Source organism: Triturus cristatus, chromosome 5_1 (genome assembly GCF_964204655.1).
Source record: "Triturus cristatus chromosome 5_1, aTriCri1.1, whole genome shotgun sequence".
NCBI lineage: Eukaryota > Metazoa > Chordata > Amphibia > Caudata > Salamandridae > Triturus > Triturus cristatus.
The window spans coordinates 139,369,815-139,396,591 of NC_140587.1; the positions used below are offsets into that span (position 1 = coordinate 139,369,815).

At 45.7% G+C, this 26,777-nt stretch overlaps 1 long non-coding RNA gene across 1 annotated transcript in view; it reads left to right on the forward strand.

Annotated features, from left to right (window-relative positions):
- LOC146830413 (uncharacterized) overlaps nt 1-22,826 on the forward strand; it is a 45,267-nt gene extending 22,441 nt beyond the window's left edge. The window contains exons 2-3 of the long non-coding RNA XR_014961423.1: nt 853-909; nt 21,488-22,826. This is a non-coding gene — a long non-coding RNA (uncharacterized LOC146830413). The remainder of the gene's footprint in view (nt 1-852; nt 910-21,487) is intronic.
- The last annotated feature ends 3,951 nt before the right edge of the window (nt 22,827-26,777 follow it).

Sequence of the window (26,777 nt, forward strand, 5' to 3'; positions counted from 1 at the left end):
GCTGCGTATGGATGCCGGCGGGAATCTGGGAGACGCCTAAATACTAAATAGCTTTCTCTGTTGTGGACAGGAGAGAAATGGCTGGAAAATGGATTAGATCCAGAGAGCCTGGTTTACGAAAGAGCAGGGGTGAGGCGATGATGATGCCTTCTTCAGCTTCGTTTGCTTCACTTCTCTCAGATTGGTTCTTCAGCCTGTGCACTTCTCTAATGGAGCTGACCGAAAGAGAGTGGATGAGTTTCGCTTTCCAACAGTAGGCAGCGGAGTTACTTAAGAGAGGGTGATGGTGAAGCAGACGAGCCAGATCGGGACAGGGAGCTGTTCCAGGCGCGTGATCTGTCACTACAGGCCCAATCAGAGAGCCGGAGTGGCACGTGCTGCAGGCATGACGGCAGCATGACGGAGCTTCAGCTTGCTGAACTCTCCCTGAACCTTCCCTTAACATGCCCCATCAGATAATAGAAAAGCAATAAAACTGAAGGAAACCGTAGACTCGGTGTCCCAAGGGCGTGTACAAAAAAGCCACAGGGCGGTAACCAAAAAGCCTACAGAGCAATCGAAATGCAGGGTTTTAAATAAATATGGACATTGACCAATTGAAAACATGGGCGGGATCAGAAGTCCTTCTTCAAAAATACTTTTACCCCAATAAATCTCGCTACGCCAGCAACGCATGCGTGCTGCAACACTAGGCGAGACCTGAAAACTGTCTTGTTGCTGAGTTCAGACAACTGATCAGGTGTGCTCTTTCACAAACACCGAGTGCCCTGTGACTTTGTCAAACAGAGAGTTACTGTAATTATTTACTTTGACAGATGACTAATACTATTTGGACCATTGTTTGTTGCACAGAATATGGGAACTCATGAAGAAGCCCCCAAGTTCTTCCTTACACCAAGTGACCATCAGGTATGTTTTAACATTGCTCTTTTTATTTTGAAAGCCATTAACTGGAGGAAAAGTGCTATGTATTAGATATCGTTCTAATCATGAATTTAATTGGATGTACGATTTTAAGTATGTTTCAATTTTGTTTTTTTAATCCAGAATGCTATGAATTGTAGAACAAGCGTCATGTACTAGAAATAATTTAGTTTTATACCCTACCGGACCATTGATTTTATTTTGAGTGTATTATAAGGACTCGATGTAATGTTCTTACGCTCTGTTTTATTTACTTTATTAATTTTCATTTTTTTGGCTGTTTTTTTAACTGCCGGATAAGGTTTATTGAGTTGACAGATGAAAAAAGATGTTCAAAGTCAGAAGAAAAGGTATCCTTAAAATACTTGTTCATTCTTACCACATTTTCAAACAGGATGACGCAAGTTTTTTTGTCATCACACTCTAATAGCATATCTAAATAGTACATTAAACAGCAGTTCCGTCTAAAACTTATATCAATGAAAAGGAAGAGATGGCAATGGTTTTTTATTATGAAACTATATAAAAATCTAAGGTGGGTTATTAATTCGCTAGTACAACAAAAATCGCAGTTGCATGTCTGCCTAGAGTCACATGGTGGTGCATAAACCACCAGGTATTGCAGAGAATGAAAATACACCCACTGTACATTTTTAAAGGATAATGGTTATTATTTTATTTAATTTCAAATTATAATTTCCGGTAGAAGAACAGTATTATTTACACATGCACTTGGTAAACTGAGATTTGACACATTCACTCATTATTATTCCACAGTCACAGGACTTAAAGTGGAAATTCTGGTAAATTGCAAAAATAAACGAATTGCAGCCGAGAACTATTGCCTGACTGAATGAATCAATGGATATAATGCATGAATGATAAACGTCTGGTACCCATTGTGGCATGTTGTCACCGTGCTTAATTTGTAAAAAAATGAAGTGCCAGGGCTTTCGTCAGGAAGCAACTGCAGCTTGCATTCCACATTGCCCCTGCCATGCTGCCAATGATAGTAACAACACAACTACTAACTATCACACTCCTACAAGTGTGACAATACAGACTATTTGAGGCCCCCAAAGCTATATTAATGGCTTGGACTGCAGGTAGTACCACATTTTTATGTATATTGAATAAGTAATTAACTGTTTTTGTGGTCATCTGTAAATTAACCTGACAGCGGCACCTTGTGGCAGACTGTCACAAGAGCTGGTGTTGACAATTAAGTGCTGGTGCCAAGCATCGGAAGCCACCAACACAAATTAGGCACTGGTTGTACAGTTCTATGCAACTGTTGTTAATTAATGCTCGTGTTATTTATAGCTGTGTGGTCTCCTTCCTCACAATCGATGCCAGTTTATAAGATGCCACAAGAGATGGGTGATGCTGAAATGCCACTTCACTTAAGGATGCTGTTGTGTCCTCTCTTCTTGGTCCATGCCTGCATGAGTGATGCTACTGCTGAGGATGTCTGAAGTGTACAGAATGTTTGTGTGTGTGAGAGGTAGGACAGCTCATTCCAGGGTGGGACATGCAGGTGTCATCATATGCCCAGGTTTTATATGACCTGACCTTTCAGACTGACCCAACCCTGCACAATGGACTTCTATATACCCTCTGAAAGAGGCAGACCAGAGAAATAGGCCAAGCTGGGTGGTTTCAGAAATGTCCAGTTAATCACCGATAATCTTCATTACTCTGAGTCCTGGTCTTTCCGTTTCCATTCCTGAGCCTGTCACTCCCTCCCTCCCTGTTCCTGTTTGGGTGATTGATATGTGTTTCTTTTTTCTTGAGTCTTCTTTGGTATTCTCAGGATGTGTGTATGACGCACTTCCCCCTTTGCACATGCCGGGCCGGGTAGGCGGCACCATATTGGGGGAAGAAGTTCGGCTTTGCCACGTAAAAGCTTTCCATTGAGCAGACAAGCTGCTCCGTGGTAAGGAATGGGATAGGAAGATGGACGAGGAGGTAAAAATGCACTCCTTGCCATAAAGCAATCACCTGACCACAACTGTTTTTACTCCACTAGAATTGTGTGTATGTGAATCTAGGACTGTTAAAAGCTCTGAAGTAAGGTACATTTTCAGCTGGAGGTCAACCACTTTCCAGTTTAAAATAAGACTTTACAATTCCACACTACCCTTTGGGGTGAGGGCAGGTCTATAAAAATGCAAAAAAAACATAAATTAATAAGATGCTACCTCTCGGTTTTGCTGCACTAGCTATTGCCTTGGATCATGTTTAGTTATTCAGATAATTCTGTTTCTCTTGTTTGCATTGGTCACAGTGTGTTAATTGCTCACGCATTAACAGAGCAGCTTTCTATCCCTCCTACTCTTCCCAAAGCAAGATTAAATCACCAGATATGACACCCCCAGTGTCAAGCCTTTTTTTGGCTATTTGGGGTAGTTCGCACTTAGGCCCCCATAATTTTCTGTCCACATAAGGTATCTACACCAAATGTGCATCCTTTTCTTCCAATATCATGGGGTTTTTAAAAGTACCCCGGGTTTGTGGATTCCCCTGGAGGGGACCAAGGAATTATCTAAAATACAGCGACAGCTTGGGTTTTGGGGAAAAATAGGAAAAAGTGCTGCAGATGAAAGCGTCTGGTATTTTTCCTGCAAATGGTATCAATATAGGGTTTGTGGTGATAAAATCACCATCTTCCCAGCTATCAGGAACAGGCAGACTTTTGTTAGAAAACCACATTTTTCAACACAGTTTTGGCATTGTTCTGGGACATAGCCCATTTTTTGCTCTTTTTTGTGCTTTCAACCTCCTTCCAGTTAGTGGTAGAAATGGGTGTGAAACCAATGGTGGATCATAGAAACACAGGAAAACAAATTGGACTTATTTGGGAGCAACCCTTGACCAAGGGGTCGCTCCTCCATCTCGAAAAATATCCCTGGTGGAGAGTGGTAAGATTCCTGCACCATGATCGTGGGTCTCACCGCGACCATGGAGAAGGAATCCACTCAAAACAGGCATAGGGTGGGAAGGAAAAACTCTTTCCTTTACCCCTGTGTCTGTTGTCCCAAAACAAACACCCCCGAGAAGGACTCACCGAAATTGCATCCTCTCTGTGGATGCCCTGGAAGCAAATAGCCACATGTCCTTTGTACCCCACTGTGCTATAATAGAAGAATTACAGTTTATGAACTGCAAGTAACAAAAAAATCTGTTAAAAGCAGTAACCCACTTACCCATTTACTTAAAATGAAATTCTATCACCTGCGTGTTACACAATGTGCTTTGCAGGAGGCTTATTAACCCTCTATGCTACTTTGATTCAAAACTAGGACTGAGCAAAACATAGATCTCTCCAGCAAATACTTTATCCTGAAGAGTTATCTTACCGTTATTATTATTCCTGAGATTTAGCTGGCACACAAAGATCTCTGCAGCAGGTGCCTTGAAACTTTATGATAAAAATAAAAATACAGACATTGCAACCAATGAAGCAGAACAGATTTACTGCCACATTTCTCCTTGTTGCCAATTTCTTTGTGGCAGGGTTTAAAAAAAATAAATGTATAAGTTGATGCCCAGATTTTGCGCTGGGGTTGCGTCAATATTTTGGCACAACCCCAATGCACAGTCTCCTTTGGTAAATATTGTACTCATATGTACTCCTGCTAAAAATATGTGAGGTCTTAAGATCTGATGTCACTTCCTGTGTTGTCACGCGCTGTGATCTCACACGCGGTGATGTCATGCCCATTCTGCCTAACTTGGCGAGTCCCCCCCACTTCTTTTTTTTAGCACTTGTGCCCTGATGTTAGGGGTGTGTGAGTCTGAGATTTTCCGACAAGCATTTTGGTGTACCCACCTGAAAAGGATAGGGACAGGCTGGAATATAGTCTCAGCTATGATCCAGTGAAGTCCAGTTCCTTTGCATTGCAACGTATGGCAGGAAGATCAACTGATAAACTGAGAACAGCAACTGATGTTGTAGAGTGATGTGTAAGTACGGCTTAATATAGATGTGCTAGAAACACTGAGCCGACTGGAAGGTGCATAAAAGCCCCAAGAGTTGTCTCCTCACCTGAGGGCATTGAAGCGGTCATGTGATGCTGGCATACATGATCCATATAATTATGACTTGAAGGCCTGTAATGGTATGAAGGGCAGCTGGAATTAACATGAGGTATTAGGAAAATGGGAAACGTTGAGTACAAGTCATTTCCTTCAGCCTGCAGTTGTGATTATTCCCTGTCTTTCTCCCCAATGCGGTGTTCTCCCAGGGCCACTGGAATTATGCAGCAGGAGAGGACCAATTTATGCGGCAAGGTTGAGTAAATTATGCAGCTAGAAAAGGCAAATTATGCGGCACATTTTGTGACAGTATTACTTCATTATTTTGATATTTTAATGCTTGTTGACACTGTCTGGGCATTGGTTCCACCTCATTAGTACCAATTAAACATCTGAATACAGCAATAAGCAACAGAAAGATTACAGTGAATCATTACAATGAGCCTTCCACCTTGTAGCAGCAAGTGCAGCTGCGTTTTTAGTAACTTTTTTTTTTTTTTTTGGAATATTTTTATTAAGTTTTTGCAAACAAAAAACAACACATCTTGGTATCAGGCCTAGCAGGAAATTAGCCCAGAAGTATTGCAACAATTCAGTACGGGCACAGTTAATATATAAAGACGCTCCATATGCATCATACATTCGCTTCCATCCCCCACTATGGCTAACGATAGGTTGGCTATTCTTGGTCACTGAGTTCAGAGTCTGAGGCATCGTGCGGGGGTTCACATATATTTCCTCTATAAATATTCCACCCACCCCACACCTGGGACCACTTTTTGGGGCAACCTCTATGCATATATACAGTTTTTAAAACCACCATTACAGAGTCCATGTCCTGGATCCATTGAGCCAGGGTAGGCGACTGCCCCGATCCCCATCGCTGGGCTATATTGCGTTTTGCCAGCATGAGCCCCAGCGTCACCCAGAGCTGTGTCACTCTCTTGTGGTCTGTCTGTTCCCAGATATTGAGGAGACACCTCCGAGGCTCCGGGAGCGTCAGGACTTTGGTCACCCGGGAGAGCGTGTGCAATACCCCCTTCCAGTAAAGCGCTATGACTGGGCACTCCCAGATGGTGTGAAAGAAAGTTCCTTCCTGCCCACATTGCCTAAGACATTGTGGGGAGTCCGCCCGCTGCAATTTAAATAGGAGTGTACGGGTGTAATATGTGCGGTGTAGAATTTTAAGTTAGACCAGCCTTAGTCTGGACGATATGCCCACCTCTTTAGGGGAGGAGAGCGCAGACTGCCACTCCGCTTCATCCAAGTCTCCCAGTTCTGCCTCCCATTTACTCTTAAGGGTCAAAAAAGGGTCAGGGCGATTGTTTATTATTTTCCGGTAGGTTAGGGACGTCGCTCTTTGAGTTAGGTGTTCCGTGAGGAGCCGGTCTTCTAGCGGCGATGACTCCGGGAGCCGTGTCCCGGGAGGAATCGCCGCCTGAAGTGCGTGGTGGATTTGCAAGTACCGGAAACGTTCGGTGTCTGCCAGGTCGTAGTCTGCCTGTAGTTGGGTGAAAGTGACCACCTCTCCCTTCTTCCAGAGGTCACCGACCCTGGAGATGCCAATTAGATCCCACTGGTGGAATCCCTTGGTGGTGCGTAGCACCCCAAGCTGTTTTGTCTCCCAGAGAGGCGTAGCCTGGGTAATCCTCCCCGCCCATCCCATAGTCCGCTGTGCCGCAAACCATATCCGAAGGGTATGCGCTGCGGGCCCTGCCGGAACGCGACCTCTCTTGGGGTTGTAAAGCGCTCCCACCACCTCCTCTGCCCCCAGCAGCTGCCTATCCATACGATACGCAGGGTCGTCTCCAGGCATATGAAGCCATTGATTGATAACCATAAGTTGCAACGCCCAGTAATACGTTTTGATGTCTGGGAGGGCTATACCGCCATCGTACCACCCACTGGTGAGCTTGTGGAGAGCTATCCGAGGCGCCTTGTCCTCCCACAAGAGGCCGGTGACCTCCGCGTTGACGGCCGCGAAATACGTAGGCGCAACCGGGAAAGGGGTGTTTTGTAGTACGTATAGGAATCTAGGGAGGGCCAACATTTTGAAGAGAGAAGCCCTTCCCAGCAGTGTCAGGGGCAGGGAGCGCCAGTGCTTGACGTCAGTACGAAGCCTTTGTAGGGGCTTCATTAGATTTTCAGCCACAAATTTGTCGTTATCCGCAGTTACATAGATGCCGAGATATTTGAATCCTTCCTTGACCACCCGAATATCGCAGCCCCTCGGGAGCCGAGGCGGGGAGCCTCGGAGCATATAGACGATGGATTTCTCCCAGTTGATCTCATAGCTGGACCTCTTCCCGTATGATGCACAAATGTCCAGGAGGCAGGCGATGGAACGCGCCGGCGAGGCCAGGTATTGCAGGACGTCGTCCGCATATAGGGAAATACGATCTTCCCATCCCATCGTCCATTTGAGGCCCCGGATCACCGGGTCCTGTCGCACCCACGCCGCCAAAGGCTCCAGAGCCAGAGCAAAAAGGAGCGGGGAAAGGGGGCAGCCCTGTCGCGTCCCTCGTCCCAACGGAAAGGCGTCCGAGACGTGACCGTTCACTACCACTTGTGCAAGTGGCTGGGTGTACAGAAGCCGGATCCATGCGCAAATCTTGGGGCCAAGTCCCAGGTGGCGGAGAACGGCAAAGAGGAAAGGCCATTCCACCCTATCGAACGCCATCCGTGCATCCAATGATAGGATGGCCGCGTCTTCCTCTATCGAGGAGCGGCACGCGATAATCCCGTGGAGACGCCGTATATTCAGAGCTGTGTTACGGTGAGGCATAAATCCCGACTGGTCCGGGTGTACCAGGGTCGAGAGGTATGGCTGTAGTCTTGTCGCCAGCACCTTGGCTAGAATCTTCGCCTCTGCGTTTAACAACGAAATCGGGCGATAAGATGCGCACTCGTGCGCCGGTTTGTTAGGTTTCGGGATCGCCACAATCGTAGCCATCCTCTGATCGCGAGGCAGGATCCCGGTCGATAGACTGTCCCTATACATGGCAAGTAAGTGCGGGACCACGAGGGAGGCGCTCTGCTTATAGAATTCAATCGGAATTCCGTTGGGCCCCATCGCCTTCCCGGCGCGAAGGGCCAGAATCGCCAGTGTGAGCTCCTCAGCCGTCAGGTCCGCCTCCAGGGCCTCCGCCCCAGATGGGGTCAGCCGTGGCATTGCAATGTCCCGAAGCAAGGCCTCATTATCTGCAACGGTAGAGGAGGCCTCAGGCGTATATATCGTTCTGTAATGGGCCGCGAAGGCCCCCGCTATTCGCCGTGGCTCTGACGTAAATTCCCCGGAGTCTAGCCGAATCCGAGCCACCCACCATGCCGCGCGGTCCCCTTTCTCAAGCCAGGCCAGCAGTTTGCCTGCTTTGTCCCCCAGTTCATAAATCGTATGTTGAGTCGCCACCTGTTTAGCTCGTGCTCCCTCCCAAAGATGGGACCTATATTCCTGCTGCGCCATGCGGACTTTATGTGCCGAATCATCATCTGCTTGTGTTGCATGGATTGCCTCAGCCTCACTCACCCCCCGCTCGAGCTCCAGCACCGCCCGCCGCTGGGTTTTCTTGTGATCGGTAATTATGGAGATTGCCTGTCCGCGAAGGACTGTTTTAAACGCCTCCCAGAGTGTCGTCGGGCTCCTCACAGAATCTTTATTTTCAGTGAAATATTGTTTGGTCGTCGCTTTAAGGGCCTTGCTGATTTTAGGGATTTTGAGATAGCCAGGGTGGACTGGGAACACAGTGCGTTTACGCGGGTCAAAGGTCGCAAACGTAATGACCACCGGTGAGTGGTCCGAAATACCTCTGGGTAGGTGCGACACTTCAGTCATTCCCTTGAAGAATGCGGGTGACGTGAAAATGTAATCTATGCGGGAAAGCGTGTTGTGGGCCCCAGAATGAAATGTGTACTGTCTCTCCTCTTGCCTGTACGTCCTCCAGGTGTCTACGAGGCCCAATGCCTCCGTGAATTCTCGCAGAATGGGGGTGGCGCTGCCATGTTCCCTGTATGAAGACCTATCCAGTGTCGGGTCCATGGTTGCATTAAAGTCCCCGCCCATGATAAGCTCCCCTTGTGGTAGCGCCAGCAGGAATTCACCCAATGCCCTAAAGGAGGCCTGGTGTAGTGTCGGGGGGATGTAGACGGCCACCAAATTGTACAATTTCCCTTCCCATTGGCAGGTCAGCGCCGCAAAGCGGCCATGCTCCTCCCTACGAGAGTCAACCAGAATCAGGGGAGAACGTTTGTTGACTAATATGCCCACCCCTCTGGACCCCGTCGTGAACTCCGAATGTATCGCCATCTTGAACCCCCATCTGTCTAGTGCTTTTGTGTTTGTGCCCACTAAATGCGTTTCTTGCAAGAGTGCCACCGCAGGTCCTCTACGCTTGAGATACTGCAACACTAGCCCCCGTTTGATCTTGTCCCCTAATCCATTTACGTTCCAGGACAGAACACTGAAAGAAGGACAGTGCTGCTGTGTCTGTCCGTCTCTTAATCTATCGGTGGTCCCCTGGGTTACGCTGTGTGATGCCGTCGTCATGGATGGATGTGGAAAGTGTGTACTGTCGTGTACCCCTCTTGTGGTCCCACACATGCCTAGCCTGCCTAATACACCAATGAGTAGTTGCTGAACCTGAAACAAAACACAAACCAACGTTACCAAAATGCCCCCGTCCCCCCACCCCCCTCCCTGCCTCCCTGCCCAGCAGATTTAGAACTACCCGCCACCCCAACTCAGCAGAGTGCTTAGTTCCCATTAACTTGCTACTTGCGTATGGGGGGAAGCCGCTCACAGTCCCGCCGCCGATCCCCGCACCATATGCTTGTCCCTTCAAGTAACCGACTATCTGGAGATAAAAGGTCTAGAGTCATCAATCCCCCTGCCATTTCCGAGCCCCACCGGGCCGCTCGGTGCACTCCGGCACTGGGCCCCTCACCGTCGTCAAGTCCGGTTGTTCCTTCGCATCCTCAGCTTCACGGCGCGCCACCCTCCGCTCTCGACTCCTCGACATCCAGGTTCTCGGGGGAGGTGGAATGGCTGCGAGGGGCCCGCTCCGCTCGGCCCTTCGTTCTCGCCGGACGCCACCCCTCCAGCCACTCTGTGGCCTCCGCCGGTGATGCAAAGAACCAAGTGCGCCCCTCCGCCTCCACTCGTAGCTTCGCCGGATATAGCATCGCATATTTAAGGTCTCGAGTGCGGAGTTCCGCCTTGACCGCCATGAAGTCTCTCCGTTGCCGCATCACTGTCGCGGTGTAGTCCGGATAGAGGGTGACAGTGCTGTTGTCCACCCGCAGTGGGGGGGCGGTACGCGCCGCCTGAAGGATTGCGTCCCGGTCGCGGAAGTTGAAAATTCGGGGCCAGGATCGGGCGCGGGGGGGCCCCAGGCCGAGGCCTCCCACCAGGTACCCGGTGTGCCCTCTCTACTGAGAAAAATTTTGAGAGCCCACGTGGCTGCAACTGTTCAGTGATTAGTTTTTCCACAAAGAGGTCCAATGCCGGGCCGCGTTCACTCTCCGGCACCCCAACGACACGCACGTTGTTCCTCCTTGACCTGCCTTCCTGGTCATCCAGCTTGACCAGCAGCTGTTTTTGCACCATTTCCAGAGTTTGTATCCGCTTTTGATGCTCGGCCGTGTCGTGGGTGAGGGTTGCCGTGGTAGCCTCGACCTCGGTCAGTCTAGAATAAATTTTTGCGACGTGTGCTCTAAGAAGCGTAACGTCAGTGGAGATCGTGCCGATTGAGGCCTGCATCTGGGTCAACGTGGCCATGACATCCGCCAGTGTAAACTCTTTAGTCTTGTCAGGGGGGGGGGACGCAGTCCGATCCCCGAGGAATGCAAACTTTTCAAGCTTCGCCTGTGCTCCCCCGCGGAGGCCTTTTCCCCCCATGTTGCCTGGCGCGCGCTGTGTAGTACCCTGTCTGCCCAGGCCCAGGGCGATCTGGGGATTGTCCGATACGTGAGCGGGGGGGTCAGGAGATGTCGCCGTATGCCCCGGGGGCACCGATTTGCCACCTATCCGCCGCTCCCCGGGTCTATCCGCCACCACTCTGTAGTCCCTGCAGCACTCGGGCCTCAGGCCGTGTACCGGCTCCTTACCGGGTCACTCGTTGCTCCTGCCACACTGGCTCACACCGCGTCCTGTCCTAGGCCTGCTCACATCGCCGCCGCGAGGCCCCACGGGGCCATGGGGAGGGTCCAGACACCCAGGCCACCCGTTTTCGCCTTGAGAGGAGCTCCGTCGTGTCTCTGCCCTCACCGCCAGATGCTTCAAGCGTGGAGAGAGGCAGGGGGACGTCTCACCCCCGGGCCCGCTGCTTCACTTGCTCCTTCGTTGCAGGGCCTCCCGCCTCGAGGCCAGGCCACGCCCCCTCCGACTGCTCCCGATCGGCGCCGCCACCACTCGAGGCCCCGGCTACGCCGATGCTCCCAGGCCGCTCGTCCGTTGCAGGAAACCTCAAATCGCACCTCGCAAGGGGCCCCCGCCGCCCCACCGCGTCCCGGGTGTGCAGAGGGTGAGGCGCTTGCTTTTTTTGTCGGTATGGGGCAGGATTAATACAGGATCGGTGCGGGTTCGGGCGCCGGGCTCCGGAGCCGCGCTAGAGTGCGGCCATCTTCATCGGCTGCAGGCCACGCCCCCCCCCTTTTTAGTAACTTTTAAAAAGTTTGATCTGGAAAACTATATTTTTTGTTAAAATCTGCAGATTATGCAGCAGATGATGGCTTGTGTGGGAAATGTGGGAAATCTATTATCATACGAAAAATGCAACGGCTGCACAATTGCATAATTCCTGTGGCCCTGATTGTAACTTATTGTCTGTTTTGATCTTTTGGCAGTCAGGCGAAGCCTATAATGTCAGTTGGTTGTTAACCTGAGTTATAGCACTGCTCCAAGTAGTGTGCAATGCACAACCTACAGAACAAGGAGGCCAATGCCTTGTTGCGGCTCAACTGACACGTTCACAATTGGCGCGTACCTGCGAGGTGAACCAGGAAAGCAGAGACAGTTTCAATACCCTTCAAGGAGCCTGCTTCGGAATTGCAGAGTTAGGTGCCCCTCCCTGGAACGTGGAGAAAGAACAAGGAAAAAGAAACATAGGAAAACAATGACAACGAAAGAAAGCAGTAATGAAAAAAAACTTGGGGGCATATTTACAAGGGCTTTATCTCGCTTTTTTGGCTTACAAAGCCAAAAAAGGCGGAGATAAAACCAGCGCCCTATTTACAAGAGGGTGCTAACATGCATAATCACATGTTAGCACCTTTTTTCCCAACACCTCCCTTTGCATCTCCAATGAGATGCAAAGTGGGCGTTACTGGGCGTACCCCGGGTGGACTACCTTGCAAATATCACTGATGTTCACATCGCGATATTTACAAGGCAGCCCACATGATTTTAGCAGACGTTAGATCCCTAACATAGGGGGTGGATTATGCTGATACGACCCAGTTTATCGCTGTTTTGCAGGGAACATCGCTGGAAAACCAGCGATGTTCCCTGCAAAACGGCGATAGCCTCGCTATCTCTTGAATTTTTATCGCCCTGGAGAAATGCGTTGTTAATAACACGCTACTAGGGCGATAAATTCGAGAGACAGCCTGCGATAATATTATCGCTAAGCACGGCCAGCGATAATTATCGCTGGCTGTTGATAATATGCCCCTTGGAAAGTGAAATAAAGGCACAAAAGAGTAGAACGGTGGGAAACTAGGTATGAGGTGGAATTAAGAGTACAGCCTTGGTATCTGCCAACATCAGCAGCATTAATGCCGGCTCTAAGAAAGGTTTTGGGCCCCTGCTCTTACAGAGCTCTCAGTTTTCCCAAATCCATGTATAAGTAAGCTCATCCAGTCAAGCTTATTCTTTCCATTCTGGGAGTTGTAGTGCTGATTTTATAATGGATTCAACAAGACTACAAAACCAAGAATGCAATGAAAAAAAGGGAACTCAATGCAGCTGCTCACACATGAGGATAGAAAACGAGAAAGCTCTGCATTTATTTTGTATTTAATTTTAACATTTTAAGCACTAGGACAAAGCCAATATTAGTATATATTTTTTATTGAGCATTGTAGTAATGGGGTGTCTGTGTCAAGGAACAGGCTGCCCTTCTGAAGAAAGGACTGGCTTATAGAAGTATGACAGGTGGTAATTAACTTTTTCATTCTAGGCTTTTAGAGTGAAGTCTGTCGTAGTCTGAAATTGACCACATGGTGGCACTCTTGTCTCACTCCATTAAATGCCTCAATTAAATGTTCAGAAAATGTAGCGAAGGATTGATGCACTGTTGGAATTGTGAGCCAGTGCAATAAGAAGACAAATCTAGGCAGGTCCTCTTCCAGGGGACACCCTTGAGCCCCTAGAAGAACCCAGCATTTCCTAGCTAGAACGATGAAGGAAAGTCCTGACTTTATTAAAGACAGGGGTGAATATTATGGTATCTTAACTTGCTACATTTATTATAGCAGCCACGAATCACAGAATACCTCACTTCTCACCCTAGATCTCCTACTAGGGGTTGAGGGACAGTGAAACCACACACTGCCATAAATTTAGTCAACAAAAACAGCAGCATAAGTTTGTTTTAATCCTCAGATGAGTCATCAGGAATATCCAGGGGTCTGGACGCTCGAGCTTCATAGGGGCCCTGTTGATGGGGGATATTAGGGGGGATTCAGGGGTTGTAGCAGCTGAAAGAAAGAATCAAGAACATGTGTAGCATAGAAAATTTTGTGTGGGACACCACCTGAGAAGATGCAGACGGATAATAGTCTCCTCCTTGTCTTTAATAAAATCAGGACTCCCCTACACTATTCTAGCTAGGAAACTGCTGCATTTTAAAACATTAAAATATTCTCGACCAATCAGCAGATCTAACAATTGCTTCTAACCTTATTTCAGATAAAAAAAAAGGCTCTCAAAGTTGTGTCTCTTTGAGCGGAATGAGTCCCAAGGGATTTTGTATCCGTCTCAGCCAAGGACATCGCTTTAGGCTGAAGTAGGAGCAGATCCAGGAACATGTCTATTTTAGAAAGATTAACTAACGAGGGGAGCTTGTTCTTTAATCAGTGGTATTTCATATTTAAAGGCCCCCACACAATTGTGGATGAGAAGAAAATAAGGGCACTAAGGATATTCAACACTACTGGTGAGATTCTTCATTTGTTTGGGGCCAGAACAGAACACCCCTGAAGGAGAATAATGTCTTCTAGACATATCTGGAGCCCCACCATTTATTTGAGGCTCTTTCTAAAAGAAATCAATGCAATTAGAGGGAGCCATTTCTGGCCATGTTTGGAACAATTACAGAATTAGTTTAACGTCTCATGTTGTGGAATAACGTTGTTTAGAGGATGGAATACCTGATGTCCATCAGCAATTTACAGACTGAATAATGCTCTCCTATGAGTTTATACTCTAAAGGCTCGAGCCAGCAGAGCAGCTGATGTGCAGCTATTAATTGTCCTGAAAGATACGTTCTGAGATGCCAATTAGGCTAGGACATTCAGAACTGAAGGGACATTCGCTAAAATGAGATAGCGATCGCTTTCTACACACCAACCAGCCCTAAGCTTGCCAGCCTGTCTGGTAAGTCTTGATCACACCTGGGGCCAAAGGCTTTAACGAGGTTCAGAAGGCGGCAACTGTAGATCAGCCGATAGGATCAGATTGTGGCGCTTGCTCGGGTAGATCTTAGAAGAGGTGAGCTTAAAATGGAAGCAATAAAAGAAGACCTACGACCTTTGAGAAGACACCTGTATCAGGCCTGAGCCTTCAAGAGGTGAAAAATGAGAACCACCAAGAATCCGAGCCAGGCACCTGGAAATCATGACAAAATCAGCTAAGCTTACATTTGACCAGTTAACTAGTCTTCAGGAACATGTCTCCATCTGGAGCAAGAAGATACTATGAAAGTCGACCAATAGTAAGGTTAAACATAAAACAAACAGGACCCAGTAATGATTCCGTGTTTGGAAAACTACTGTATAAACTCTCCTCTCATGTAGGTGCCTGGAGTGCGACCCTGGCAGTGTTTCATGGTATTTAGATATGATAAAACTGAGAAAAAAGGAGGTGGAATTACGCTGATTTACCGCGACTCCTTTAAAGCATCCTTTGAGCCCACACCCAGCCCTGACTGTGAAGCCTATTCTTTTAACCTACAAATGGCCAATTGTTTTGCTTTCAAAGGGGTCATACTTTATCACCCACCAGGAAGGAAACCTGGATTTTTAAACACAATTCAATTCCTGCTTGAAACTCATACTTTAGACAAATCAATCCATCTAACTGATCTCATGACTATGGCAGAGTTAAACGAAATAGTTACAGGCCCTGCACACCAAGCTGGGCATACCCTTGATGGTATCTTTACCAATAGCAAATTCATTGCGATCAAGGATATTCTGCCTTTATTATGGACAGATCACTCAGCTATTATTTTTGAGTTGCATGATCCTTTTACGGACAAAGTCACCTGCCCAAAACAACCTACCAGGATCTACCGTACTTGAAAACAGGTTGACAGCAACATGCTCAATGATCAACTGTCTAAAACTCAAAATAAACTTCCGGAAGACGTGGAAGCAGCTTCACTTCAATTCAATAATTTTCTCTCATACGCGGCTGATAAGATGGTCCCTTATAAAAAAGCCTCAGGCAAATGAAAATCACCCAGGACTCCTTGGTTTTCGGAATTCCTCAGAGCAAAGAAACAAGAGTGTAGACGACAGGAAAGACGCAGGAGAAATAATTATAATGCCCGCAAACTCACCATCTACAACTCTCTATTGGCTGAATATTGAGGAATATATTTGTGGAGAGAATGTGGTCCGTCGGCTAGACTGCCAACTTTGGTGCTGGAAACCAGGGTTCGAGCCTCAGGGTCGCGTCCACATCCTGTGATTCTGGGCAAATCACTTAATCTCTCCGTGCCTGAATGTGTAACGTAACCAGTGCTCATGTAAAGCGCTCCAATACCTTTGGGTCGAATTCGCTCTATATAAAACTGCAAAAAATATATATATATGTAAAAGCCTGATAATGACAGAGAAACACTCCTATTTCTCTAAACAAATTGAGGAGGCAAATAACTCTACTAGGGAACTTTTTCATGTAGTCTCTAAATTGTCTGGACCGCTAGAAATAAATAAAACTGAGCCATCACAAGAGTTTTGTAACTCCTTAGCGCAACACTTTTTGAAGAGAGTGGAGCAAATATATATTATATTTGATACTAATACTCACACAGATAAAAGCATTGTAGCCAATGTTGGCTCTTGTGCTGACACGTTTTTTTCCGAATTTAAACCAATTACCAACGAGAAGGTCACCACTCTTATTCAGCAGGCCAAATCAGGTTCCCCCTATGACCCGCTTCCCCCCACTGTGTTTAAAACAAGCCCCTGAGACGCTGGTTCCCAGTCTTTCCACCATTTTTTATTCCATGTTTGCTCAGGGTGTATTTCCCACTACTTGGAAAAAGGCATCTATTTTGCCATTACTAAAAAAAGCAATCTTGATCCCACGGAACCGAATAACTACAGACCTATTTCCCGCCTTCCTCTCCCTGCAAAACTAGTGGAAAAAGTAATGAATGAACAGCTAACCCACTATCTGCATCTCAATAACGGTTTGGACGAAACACAGTTTGTATTCAGGGCAGAACACAGCACGGAATCAGCCCTGGTTAAAGCCACAGATGAAATTAGAACAGTTCTGGATACAGAGGGAGCTGCTGCTCTGATTTTGCTCGACTTGTCGGGGGCGTTCGACACGGTCGATCACAATCTCTTACTAAAGCGTTTAAATTCCATTGGCATCACCGACAAAGCGCTCACACTGGTTTCTTCCTTCCTGTCCGGTAGAATACAGTTGCTAGATTTGGGCAGCTACGAGTCTCCACCCTTTGTCCTCCCATGTGGAGTCCCACAGGACTTATCTTTGAGCCGCACACTTTTTAATATTTATGTATCCGAACTGGCAACACTTATTAGTTCTTTCAGACTGGCTCTGACATCCTATGCAGATGATACACAAATTTTCTTGTCTGTGTCAAAAAATACTCTACCACTGATGCAAAATTTTAAGGACTGCATGCTGGCGGTCAGGTCCTGGATGAGCTCTCATTGCCTTAGACTGAATTCAGATAAAACTGAAGTAGTCATTTTTGGCAATTTTCTGCCAAAGTGGTCACAGAGTTGGTAGCCTGCCGATTTAGGGACGGTACCAATTCCAGTCGCAAAAGTCTAAAAACCTTTGCGGGATCATTGACAATAAACTGAACTTTGAGGCACAGGTTAATGCCGTTTCCTCATCGAGTTTTTTTTTTGCTTAAAATAATCAAACAAATATTACCTTTTATTCCCACAGACAGCAGGAAATCAGTGATTACCTCACTGATTCTTGCCAAACTAAACTATTGTAATGGTCTCTATCTTGGTGTGCCTGAGAAACAACTCAATAAGTTGCAAACGATCCAGAATGCGGCCGCCAGGCTTCTGCTGGGAATTCTTAAGTATCACTCAGCCCGGAAACATTTGCAAAAGCTGCACTGGCTCCCAGTCAAGAGCCGCATCATCTTTAAGGTCCTTTGCACTACCTATAAGGCCCTTCACGATTCTGGTCCTAAGTTCCTGAGACTCCTATTATACTAGTATGTCCCTAAAAGGCATCTGCACTCAAAAGGAGCTAAATTGTTAGCAATACCGAGATTTTTCAAAGCCAGTTGAGGTGGTAGAAGCTTTTGAGTGGCAGCTCCCAAACTGTGGAAGGAACTTCCCTTCTCCATTAGAACACTTTCAACCTTGTTTGCTTTCAGGAAAGCCCTGAAAACCTGGCTGTTTAATAAATAGAGACCCGTGCCTTACATGAACTTGCTTCTCCAGATCTCAGCGCCAAGGCACCTCTGGGTATTTGTGCGCTTAACAATATATTAACATAACATAACATTTTCACCAGATCAGGGACTTCTTTGACTGGCGACTGTCTGACAAACTGGCCCACACTCGATACACCGGTTACGGATATCTTGATCTGTGCCATGCGTGTGGTCTTGTGAACCAAGGTAGTAACTGTGTGCTTCCTGCATTGAGACAGGGAGATGCACCTGCAGCAGCATCTCTGGTCCATCAGTACTAAGGCTGCATCTCTAGAAGGCACGTGCCTGATTTGGCCGAGGGGTCTCGAGGTGGTGCTGTGGGCTCCATCAGCTCCTTCCAGCCTTCAGCCTCCAGCCTCCAGCAGGTCAGAACAATCAATGCCCATTGAAACATGTAACCCATCATTTGCTCCCAAACCTCGCATCTCCATTGGAACAGGGGCATTCCTGCACTCTGGCGCATGCCAAGGACCCTCAGTGTGCTCACATCCCCTCCCCTCCCCTCCAGCCACCCCTTTCTCACAGCTCCTTTTGTGCTCCACAAAAGCCACTGCATAAACTATGACCTTTCAGCGGGGCTAAAAGGATCGCCTCTCGTCAGCCAATCAGATTCGGAGCTCAGATTCAAAATATCTCGTTTTATTTTTCTAAACTACTGAACTCGTCCAAGGCAATGCAAATGGGCTCCTTTGGCATAAACTCTGTCCTCCTACCAAGCTTTGCATCATTTTCTCCTACAGATTTTACAACCGCAGGCAGCAACTATTCCTACTGGGGTGTGAGCGGGAAGGACCATTTCTGGGGCCCATCTTCTATAATATTTACTTTCCTTTCCGTGTGGACAGAGTTCTGAGTGCTGTTTCATTTGTTGTAAATTCGTTTATCGGGTACTTAGGTATGTGGGGAAATGCGAGGTGGAAAGGGTATATATATTTAGTTAAGCAGGCCACTGAACTCCCCAGTCTTTTTTTCAATCTGAAGTCGAAATGTAATTGGCTTCTACATTTAGGGTCTGAAAACAGCCTGTGGAAATATGCAATTATAATGACAATATGGAAATATTTTGTTTCCAAGACAAGCTTACAGTGAGGTGTCATTAATGTACCCCAAACCCTAAGGGTAGCCATTTCCCTGATCCAGTCTCTGCGCTGGTAGAGGGCCCATCCTGTCCACAGTACCAGATGGTTCTGTCACGAAGATGAAGGCTCTTTACATTGCTATGAAACACTGTGCCACCCTGTTTGCGCTGCACTGTGTATCAGCAGAGCTCAAGAGTACAGTCTCCAAGAGAAAGTTCAAGAAGAAATTGACATTTTTGGGAAAAGGTAGCTCTTTCGTTAGCTCACGGTTCCTGCCTTGTGATAAACACAGGCCACCAGGAGCCAGAATGTGTACATCTCTGGGGCATCACATGCAGGGAGCCCTGGGCACCAGCCCAGAGCAGGCACATTAGCAGGAACTCAACCTCTGGGGCACTGCAGGTCGCCTGTTCAGGATGGAGACATTGTTGGAGGAAGCCTTGATCCTGTGAGGATAAGGGGAGGAGAGGAGCCACCCACAGACAGGAGCTGGTTGGCCTCTGCACTGAAAGAAGCTGTTCTGATGCCAGGAAGCCTCCTCTATGGGCCAGAGGATTCCAACACCTCAAGGAGCCAGTTCTGATCAAGACCCCTGCAGCCCGGCTGTCTGAGAGATGTGGAGACAAAAAGCATCCTCTGCTCGAATTGAGGGTCTCCAAAGACCCCTTTTCTACAAGTGAAGTGGAGGCCCTACACCATCCCAGGCTTCTAGGGTGGAGGGTGGCATTCCTTCCCTAGTTCCAGATAGAGAAGGAATTTGTGACTTCACGCCGTCAGTACAGTTCTGTCACCGCTGCGATGTCACCTAACTACAAATACTTGAACCATCTCTGTAGTGCTTACAGTTCCGAAGATATCATCTGTGGAAGCAGAACCCTGAGGGACATAGACCATCCCCAGCAAACTCTGGGTGAAGGTGCAAGCAAAATCTAGCTCAAGTTAAGGAAAGTTACAATACCCTCCTGACATCAGTAATTGAAAATGAAAATGCCTCAACTTAACCGTCTGAGGGGCATCTTGATTGTGATCGAAAACTTAAAACCCCTGAAAATTCTGACGTAGTGTGAGCTACACAACCATGCATCGCCCAGGGCATTGCTCCTGACCTCAAACACGGTGTCACAGATGACATCAAACGCAACATCACTCATGACATCACATTGAGCATCACCATTTACATGATTTGTGGCATCACTGAAGCCACTAGCAATCACTCTGTTTTTTAAACTGCTTGCTGACAATAGAAACATTTTTTTAGCTTGTATTCAGCGAGTGTCGCTGACTCTTAACGGTGGCACTATGGCCTTCCAGCTGGGATTAATGTTTATGTGGTTACTCTGTGTATGAGCAGAAGCCTTTCTATATATACAGATGACAAAAACAGAAATAACCACTTCAATGCCATCACTAGTAACAGTACTTACAAGTCGTGCTATTGGTGACATTTTCAACATATGTTTGCCAACAGTGGAAATGCAACCTTGTTTCTATGTGTACCCCAGCAAAGGCGTGTGTATGTTGGCAGTGTACATCACTCTTCAGAACAAATTTAAAATCTGAGTGTAACTCAGTGTAACCAAAGTCCCCTTTATTCACTAGACACAGGTAACATCAGACATGACGTTATGGGTAACAACAGGTGACATCACGTGCCACATCACCTTGTACATCATAGATTACATTACTGAAGCCACATGTAAATGTTCTTTTCCACATGTGTTTGCTTATGGCTGAAACACAGCCTTATTTGTGCATGTGTCACTGCGAGGACATCTGTATGTTGACAGTGGTACTGCCACTTTGGACAAGTAATGTCACCAGCGATTTCACTGATGATGTAATTTCAGAGATCGTGTGCAGTGCTCTGGTGCAAGGTAGCTGTTGTCACGTATCTCCCACAAGCTGGGAACTTCAGTTTTTAAATTTGTTGTCAGGATTCTGCCATCCTGCCATCAGGTGGTACTCATGAATGCTTCGTCTGTAGACCAGTTTATGTACACCACATTGCAAACCTTGCTGCACATTGCACTCTCCTTCTGGTTTCTACATCATCATTGTGCTGCTTTATGGTCTATGTAGTTCGATCTGTCATCAAACTGATGGAGCAAGGACTCGTAGAAAGAGACTTGCTCTGAAGAAATCTTCTCGTTTAACGTACTAACATGGTATTAATTACGTATTGTGAAAAATTAATACGCACCACATCAAAATTAAGTGCTAGAGAAGCTTGCCTATGTGTTTACTAACGTAGGTAACTCAAGCAAAGTTCTAAAATGGCTGCTAACAGGAAATCTTTATTGCGCATGCGTCAACTGCATTTACGCAGTATGCCGAGCTTTCACTTGGAGGGAAATTCTTGCGCATGAGCAGAAAATACTAATATGGCTGCTTGAAAGCTCACATGCATGGCATCTGCTTTGCTGAAATTAAACCAAGCTATTTTACTAATGCTAATGCGGGGAAAGCATTAATACATAAATGGGATAACAGTAGAGATGAGTGGTATACAGTGAAACTATTTATTCTTGAAAATAATATTGGTCTTTCTGACTTTCTTATTAGTGCGCATTTGGGCCTCCCGTGTGTGTCCAGAGTTTGTTAGACATGTGACCTCCGCCCATGCCTGCTGAAATTGAGCCGTAAGAATGATGATACTCTTGAATGCGATCCAAGGACACAAACGTTACATACCCTGGGAACAAGCACTGAAGACCTCTGGATGAATGGATGTTCACGACAAATTAAAACAAATGTTTCTAATAAGATATGAATAATGTTTTGGAATAAAAATTAAGGGGTTGGATCTATGAAAAATGTGATGATAGACTAAGATGACACATAAGCATGGTGTGATGATGTTCCCCCCCCCTTGCCTGTCCAATCAGAATTAGTATTTTTACGATATTGAAACATTAATGGGTGGCACATGAACTTAGAAGGATATAATTGAGGTAGTCTCAGTTAGTTAGTCATAGGGAGATTTCCTGAATGCTGCAGAGCTCTGGATGCTGTTGGAGTAACGAGAGATGCTGATGAAGAATCAAATGCAGAACCATCTGTCTTAAATTAATTGATTTAGAAGAAGATGGTGAAAGAATCTCGAGGAGGAAGAAATTGTGAGAGAGGGGTGCTTTACAAGCGTCGGTTTTAGAGAGGTCATCTATTCTGTCTTGAATCCTGCCCTGAAGCCTTTGTTGCCTGATCTATCCAGAGGGACCCTTACCAGCCCTTTGGCCAGCGGGTTGGTTTTCACACCATCCTAGGTAATTATTATTTCCATGACTGAGTAGATGTTCTTTTCTCTCTGTCCTCTCCTTTCTGAGTGTAAGTCATTGCATGGTACAAAGTATGTGTTTGATGATTGATTATTGAATCTTCCTTCCTATGAGTGATGGAGACTGTACTGTACTTTGAGTTGGTTCACATGCAATTAATTTAGATAAAGATTTAAAATATTTACAGAGTCTGTGGTTGTTTTCATAGTAATAAGAGAAATTATTAATGTCATTTCACCATCATCTAGTTCAACTAATGGTCCATTGACCAGAGGAAAGAACTTTTTGATCAGTGAAAGATTAGTTGAGAATAAGTGGTGACTAATCTTGATTTTAGAAAACATAAAACATTGACTCCAGTGGTTACCCAAATTGAGTATGTGTGTTTATGGAACCAGGTGAGTATATGGTATTGGATCAAAAACATGCATAGAAAACGTCCTAGAGGAGGAGCTCTGTTTCATATCCTACTTGTAGTGTCTTGCGATATTTTATGACGGAACACTTTTGGCTCCTAATGGACTCCATAGAGCTGTGACATAGGTGTCAGACTGCAATGCCATGAAAGCTTGTTTTAGAATGTTGAGTGTGCAGTTACACGCAGCAGAATAAAGACGTGTAATACTAAGCTCCATGTGTAGCATAGTCATTGGTGGGAATCAAGGCTGTGAAGACACTACAAATGGTGACAAGATAGTGGATAGGTAACCCGAAGAATGACTGTGCTATCTCAGAGAGTTGCCGTGGTCCAAGCAAACTGCTTGTGGGTGCCATGTGTGACACTGTTGATGAACGGAATCAAAGTTTCATGCATGTAGTCAAAGCGCAACTCCAGCCTCTATAAAGCATGTGAAGACAACGGAAGCTTTGCCAATGATCTCCAAGTTGATGGTTGATAACCTGCTGGTCATGCCATACATAAAGGTACCGTGATGCCAAGTAAGAGAAAGTTGTACATTATACTTATCGATACTGCAAAGGTGGTTACATACTGATACAGGAAGAAGTGAGGGCTGACAGAATCAGTAAGAAAGAAGTATATTATCATCGCACTTAGTAGAGCCTTGATAAGCGGTGATTTGTGACCTCAGTACTGGGTGAGGAGTCCCAAGAAGACCCAAGAAAAAGTGTTGTGCTTGCTGGGCTGTCCAATTCCTGAAGGAACCCACCACCAAAGCTGCCAGATGACAGCTCAGAACAACTCCAGAGGTCTCCAGCAAATGAATGGCTCCAATGGAGACCAAGGAGAAGGTCACCGCTTCCCCGATTGTCCATGACGATTCTGAGGCCGGTCCATCGCAAAGCCTTAGAAACAGAACGAGAGATCAGGCTCAAATGGGCAGCCGACAGAAGCAGAAAGAGCTCCACCCTAAAGGTCAGCAACTCCCAGAACTAGTTACCCTACTGCCATTTTTTGAGACCACCACCACCTTTCGATACTGCCAAAAAGCAAAATATTGGTGATAGATGGACTGCTTGGATAGAGACATTTGATGATTTCATTGATGCGCTTGAAGAGGCTAATCCCGAAAGATTATCAAGTATCTCAAAAATCTTGCTTGTGATGGTGTGAAAGAAGTCATAAAGAGAATGATGCAAACTGACAAAGAAATTACATATTGTCAAATTAAAGAATCGCTGAATCTTAAATTCAATCCACTACCAAACGTTGATTTCGAAAAGTAAATTTTCAGTCAAGAACGCCAAAGAGTTGGTGAAGCCATTGATGAATTTGTGGAAAGACTCAATGCGCTCATCAAACATTGTAAGTTCGATGAATTTAATGATGAGGAATTGATGGATGCATGCCAGATTCATTCAGAGGAAGAATGCTGAGAGAAACTCTTAGGGCCTGATCTAGATCTTGGCGGACCAGTTGCTCCGTCACAATGGTGATTGATATCCAGTCCACCGAAATTTAAATCCAACTATATCCTATGGGATTTATATGTCAGCGGACAGAATATCCGTCACGCGCCTGTGATATCCGTCACCATTGTGATGGATTCACCCATCTGCCAAGATCTAAATCAGGCCCTTAGCCTGGAGCGAATGGTGATGGCTGCCAGAGCTAAAGAGCGTGCTGAAAGACACGCTGCTGAAATGGAGGCCGGAGGTGTCCAGAGTAAATCAGTCATTATTTATAAAGAGTAAGCCAAAGCAAAATACTGAAGGACACAAAGGGATGTCTACACGTAAAAAGAAGTTATGTTTTTAGATGGGGATTTTCATTTCCACACAAAGGTAAATGTTCCGCCATTGGACAGATATGTAAAGGTTGTGGGAGAGAGAAACATTTTGTGACAGTTCTAAAGTGAAGGAAAAAGTAAGTGTGTCACAGTGATAAGACAAAATGTCAACCAGAACATTCCATGGGCAATGTTCGATGCACCCCCACAAGGACAAGCGGTAATATCAACTGAGGCAAATCAACACTGAACGAAGTCATCATCAAAATCATCATCAAACAATTTTTCCACCTCAATATCAAGAGAAAGTGAGGAAGACAGTTGTGCCATGTTTAATGTTTACCTCAGAGAAATGTGCCCATGTCAGACTGGCTGCTTGTGAGGAAAAATGTCAGTTAAAGAAAAGTCGACATGCTAAAACGCCAAAATCATACAAAAATAGTCCGAAAATAACATTGAAAATAAATGAATGCGAAAAATCTTTCATCATCGACAGTGGTGCATCGCTAAACATAAAGTCTAAAGAGAAATATAATGAATTATCTCCATTGCCTCGACTTATGCCCTTGAAAACTAAAGTGTACACCTAGGTTGCATCGAAGCCCACAACAAATCAGGGTTCATTTGGCAGTGACACTGAAAACAAAGGTGCAAGCACCCATCCATGTGCTTCAAGGTACAGTAGCAAGTGCCTGTCTGCTTAGTTTTGGTACCGCTGCTGATATGGGACCGATTTCTGTGAATTACAACATGAATGGTCACCACGAAATAGTAAATACATTTCCTTTGTTGTTTCATGGTTTGGGAATGCTTAAGACTATGAAAGTAAAGTTATATATTAATGACGATGTCCATCCTGTTGCTCAGAGACATAGACATGTTGCTTTTCATTTACAAGAAGCTGTTGGAAAAGAGCTTGAATCGTTACTTAAGCATGACATTATTGAGCATTCAACTGGTCCGATGCCATTGGTTCCTCCCATAATGGTAGTGCCCAAAAAGGACAGTGAAGGAGCTGTACACATATACGTTGATATGCACCAAGCAAACAATGTAATTGAACGAGAACGCCAAAGAGGTCCACACATTGCTGACATGATAACGCAATTAAATGGTGCAAAGGTCTTCTCTCGCCTTGATTTAAATAAAGGTTATCATCAGTTGGAACTTGAAGAATCTTGATGGTATATTACAACCTTTTCTACACATGTCGGTCTGTTTTGATATAAGAAACTCAGTTTTGGTGTGTCATCAGCTGCAGAAATTTTCCGAGACATCATTCAACGTGTCATACCACCGGTTGTGAATGCATTCATTTATAGAGATGATATAATAATTTTTGGAGCTACACAGAAGGAGCGTGATAGAGCTCTCCTACAAGTATGTCGTTTACTTACTGATGCAGGTTTGACTTTGAATTCAGACAAGTGTGAGTTCCACAAGGCAAAGTTAAAGTTCTTTGGCCGTATCTTTTCAGGTGGGGGTATGACACCTGGTTCTTCCTAAGTACAAGCCTTGTCAAATGCTGATTCCCCACAAGATGTTTCTATGACACGTTCATTTCTTGGCATGACCAGTTACTGTTCAAGATACATAGAGACTTTTCTACTATAAGTGCTCCCTTACAGAGATAATGAAGAAAAATGTTTTGTTCAAGTGGTCACAAGATTGTGAGAGAAACTTCAAAAAAATCACACAAGCCATTGAAATTGCTAATGAAATAGCTTATTTTAATTCAAAGCATTGTACAGAGGTAATTGTTGATGCTAACCCAGTCGGGTTAGGTGCTATCCTGGCACAGCACAGCGGACACCCCCATGCTCCAAGGCATATTGTGGCATATTCTGAGCTGAGGTTTGTCCCAGACAGAACATACTTACTCACAACCTGAGAAAGAAAGTTTAGCCATGGTATGGGCTTGTGAACATTTCCATATATTGCTGTATGGAAAGCGTTTTACACTGGTAACTGATTATTAAGCTCTATTGACTATCTCTGGCAATCCAAAAGCCAAGATGCCTTCTTGCATTGAATGGTGGGACTACTATTACAAGAGTTTGATTATACCATTGTGCATCGTCCAGGGAAGGATCAAAACCCTGCTGACTACTTTCCCAGAGTGCCTATACAAGGTCAAGGTACACCATCCAAGATGGCTGAAGTCTACATTAATTTAATTGTAAAATCAAATACGCCAGCTGCTATATCGTTAGCCTAGACCATCACTGCCACGATTCAGATATGCAACCTACACACTCGAACTCTCACCAGTGACGGTAAAACCAAAAGTACAAAAACATTAAAGACGAACTTTCTATAACTCAGGAAAGAGTTATACTGCAAGGGTCGAGAATCTTAATTCCAGAGAGTTTAAGACAGTAAACAATT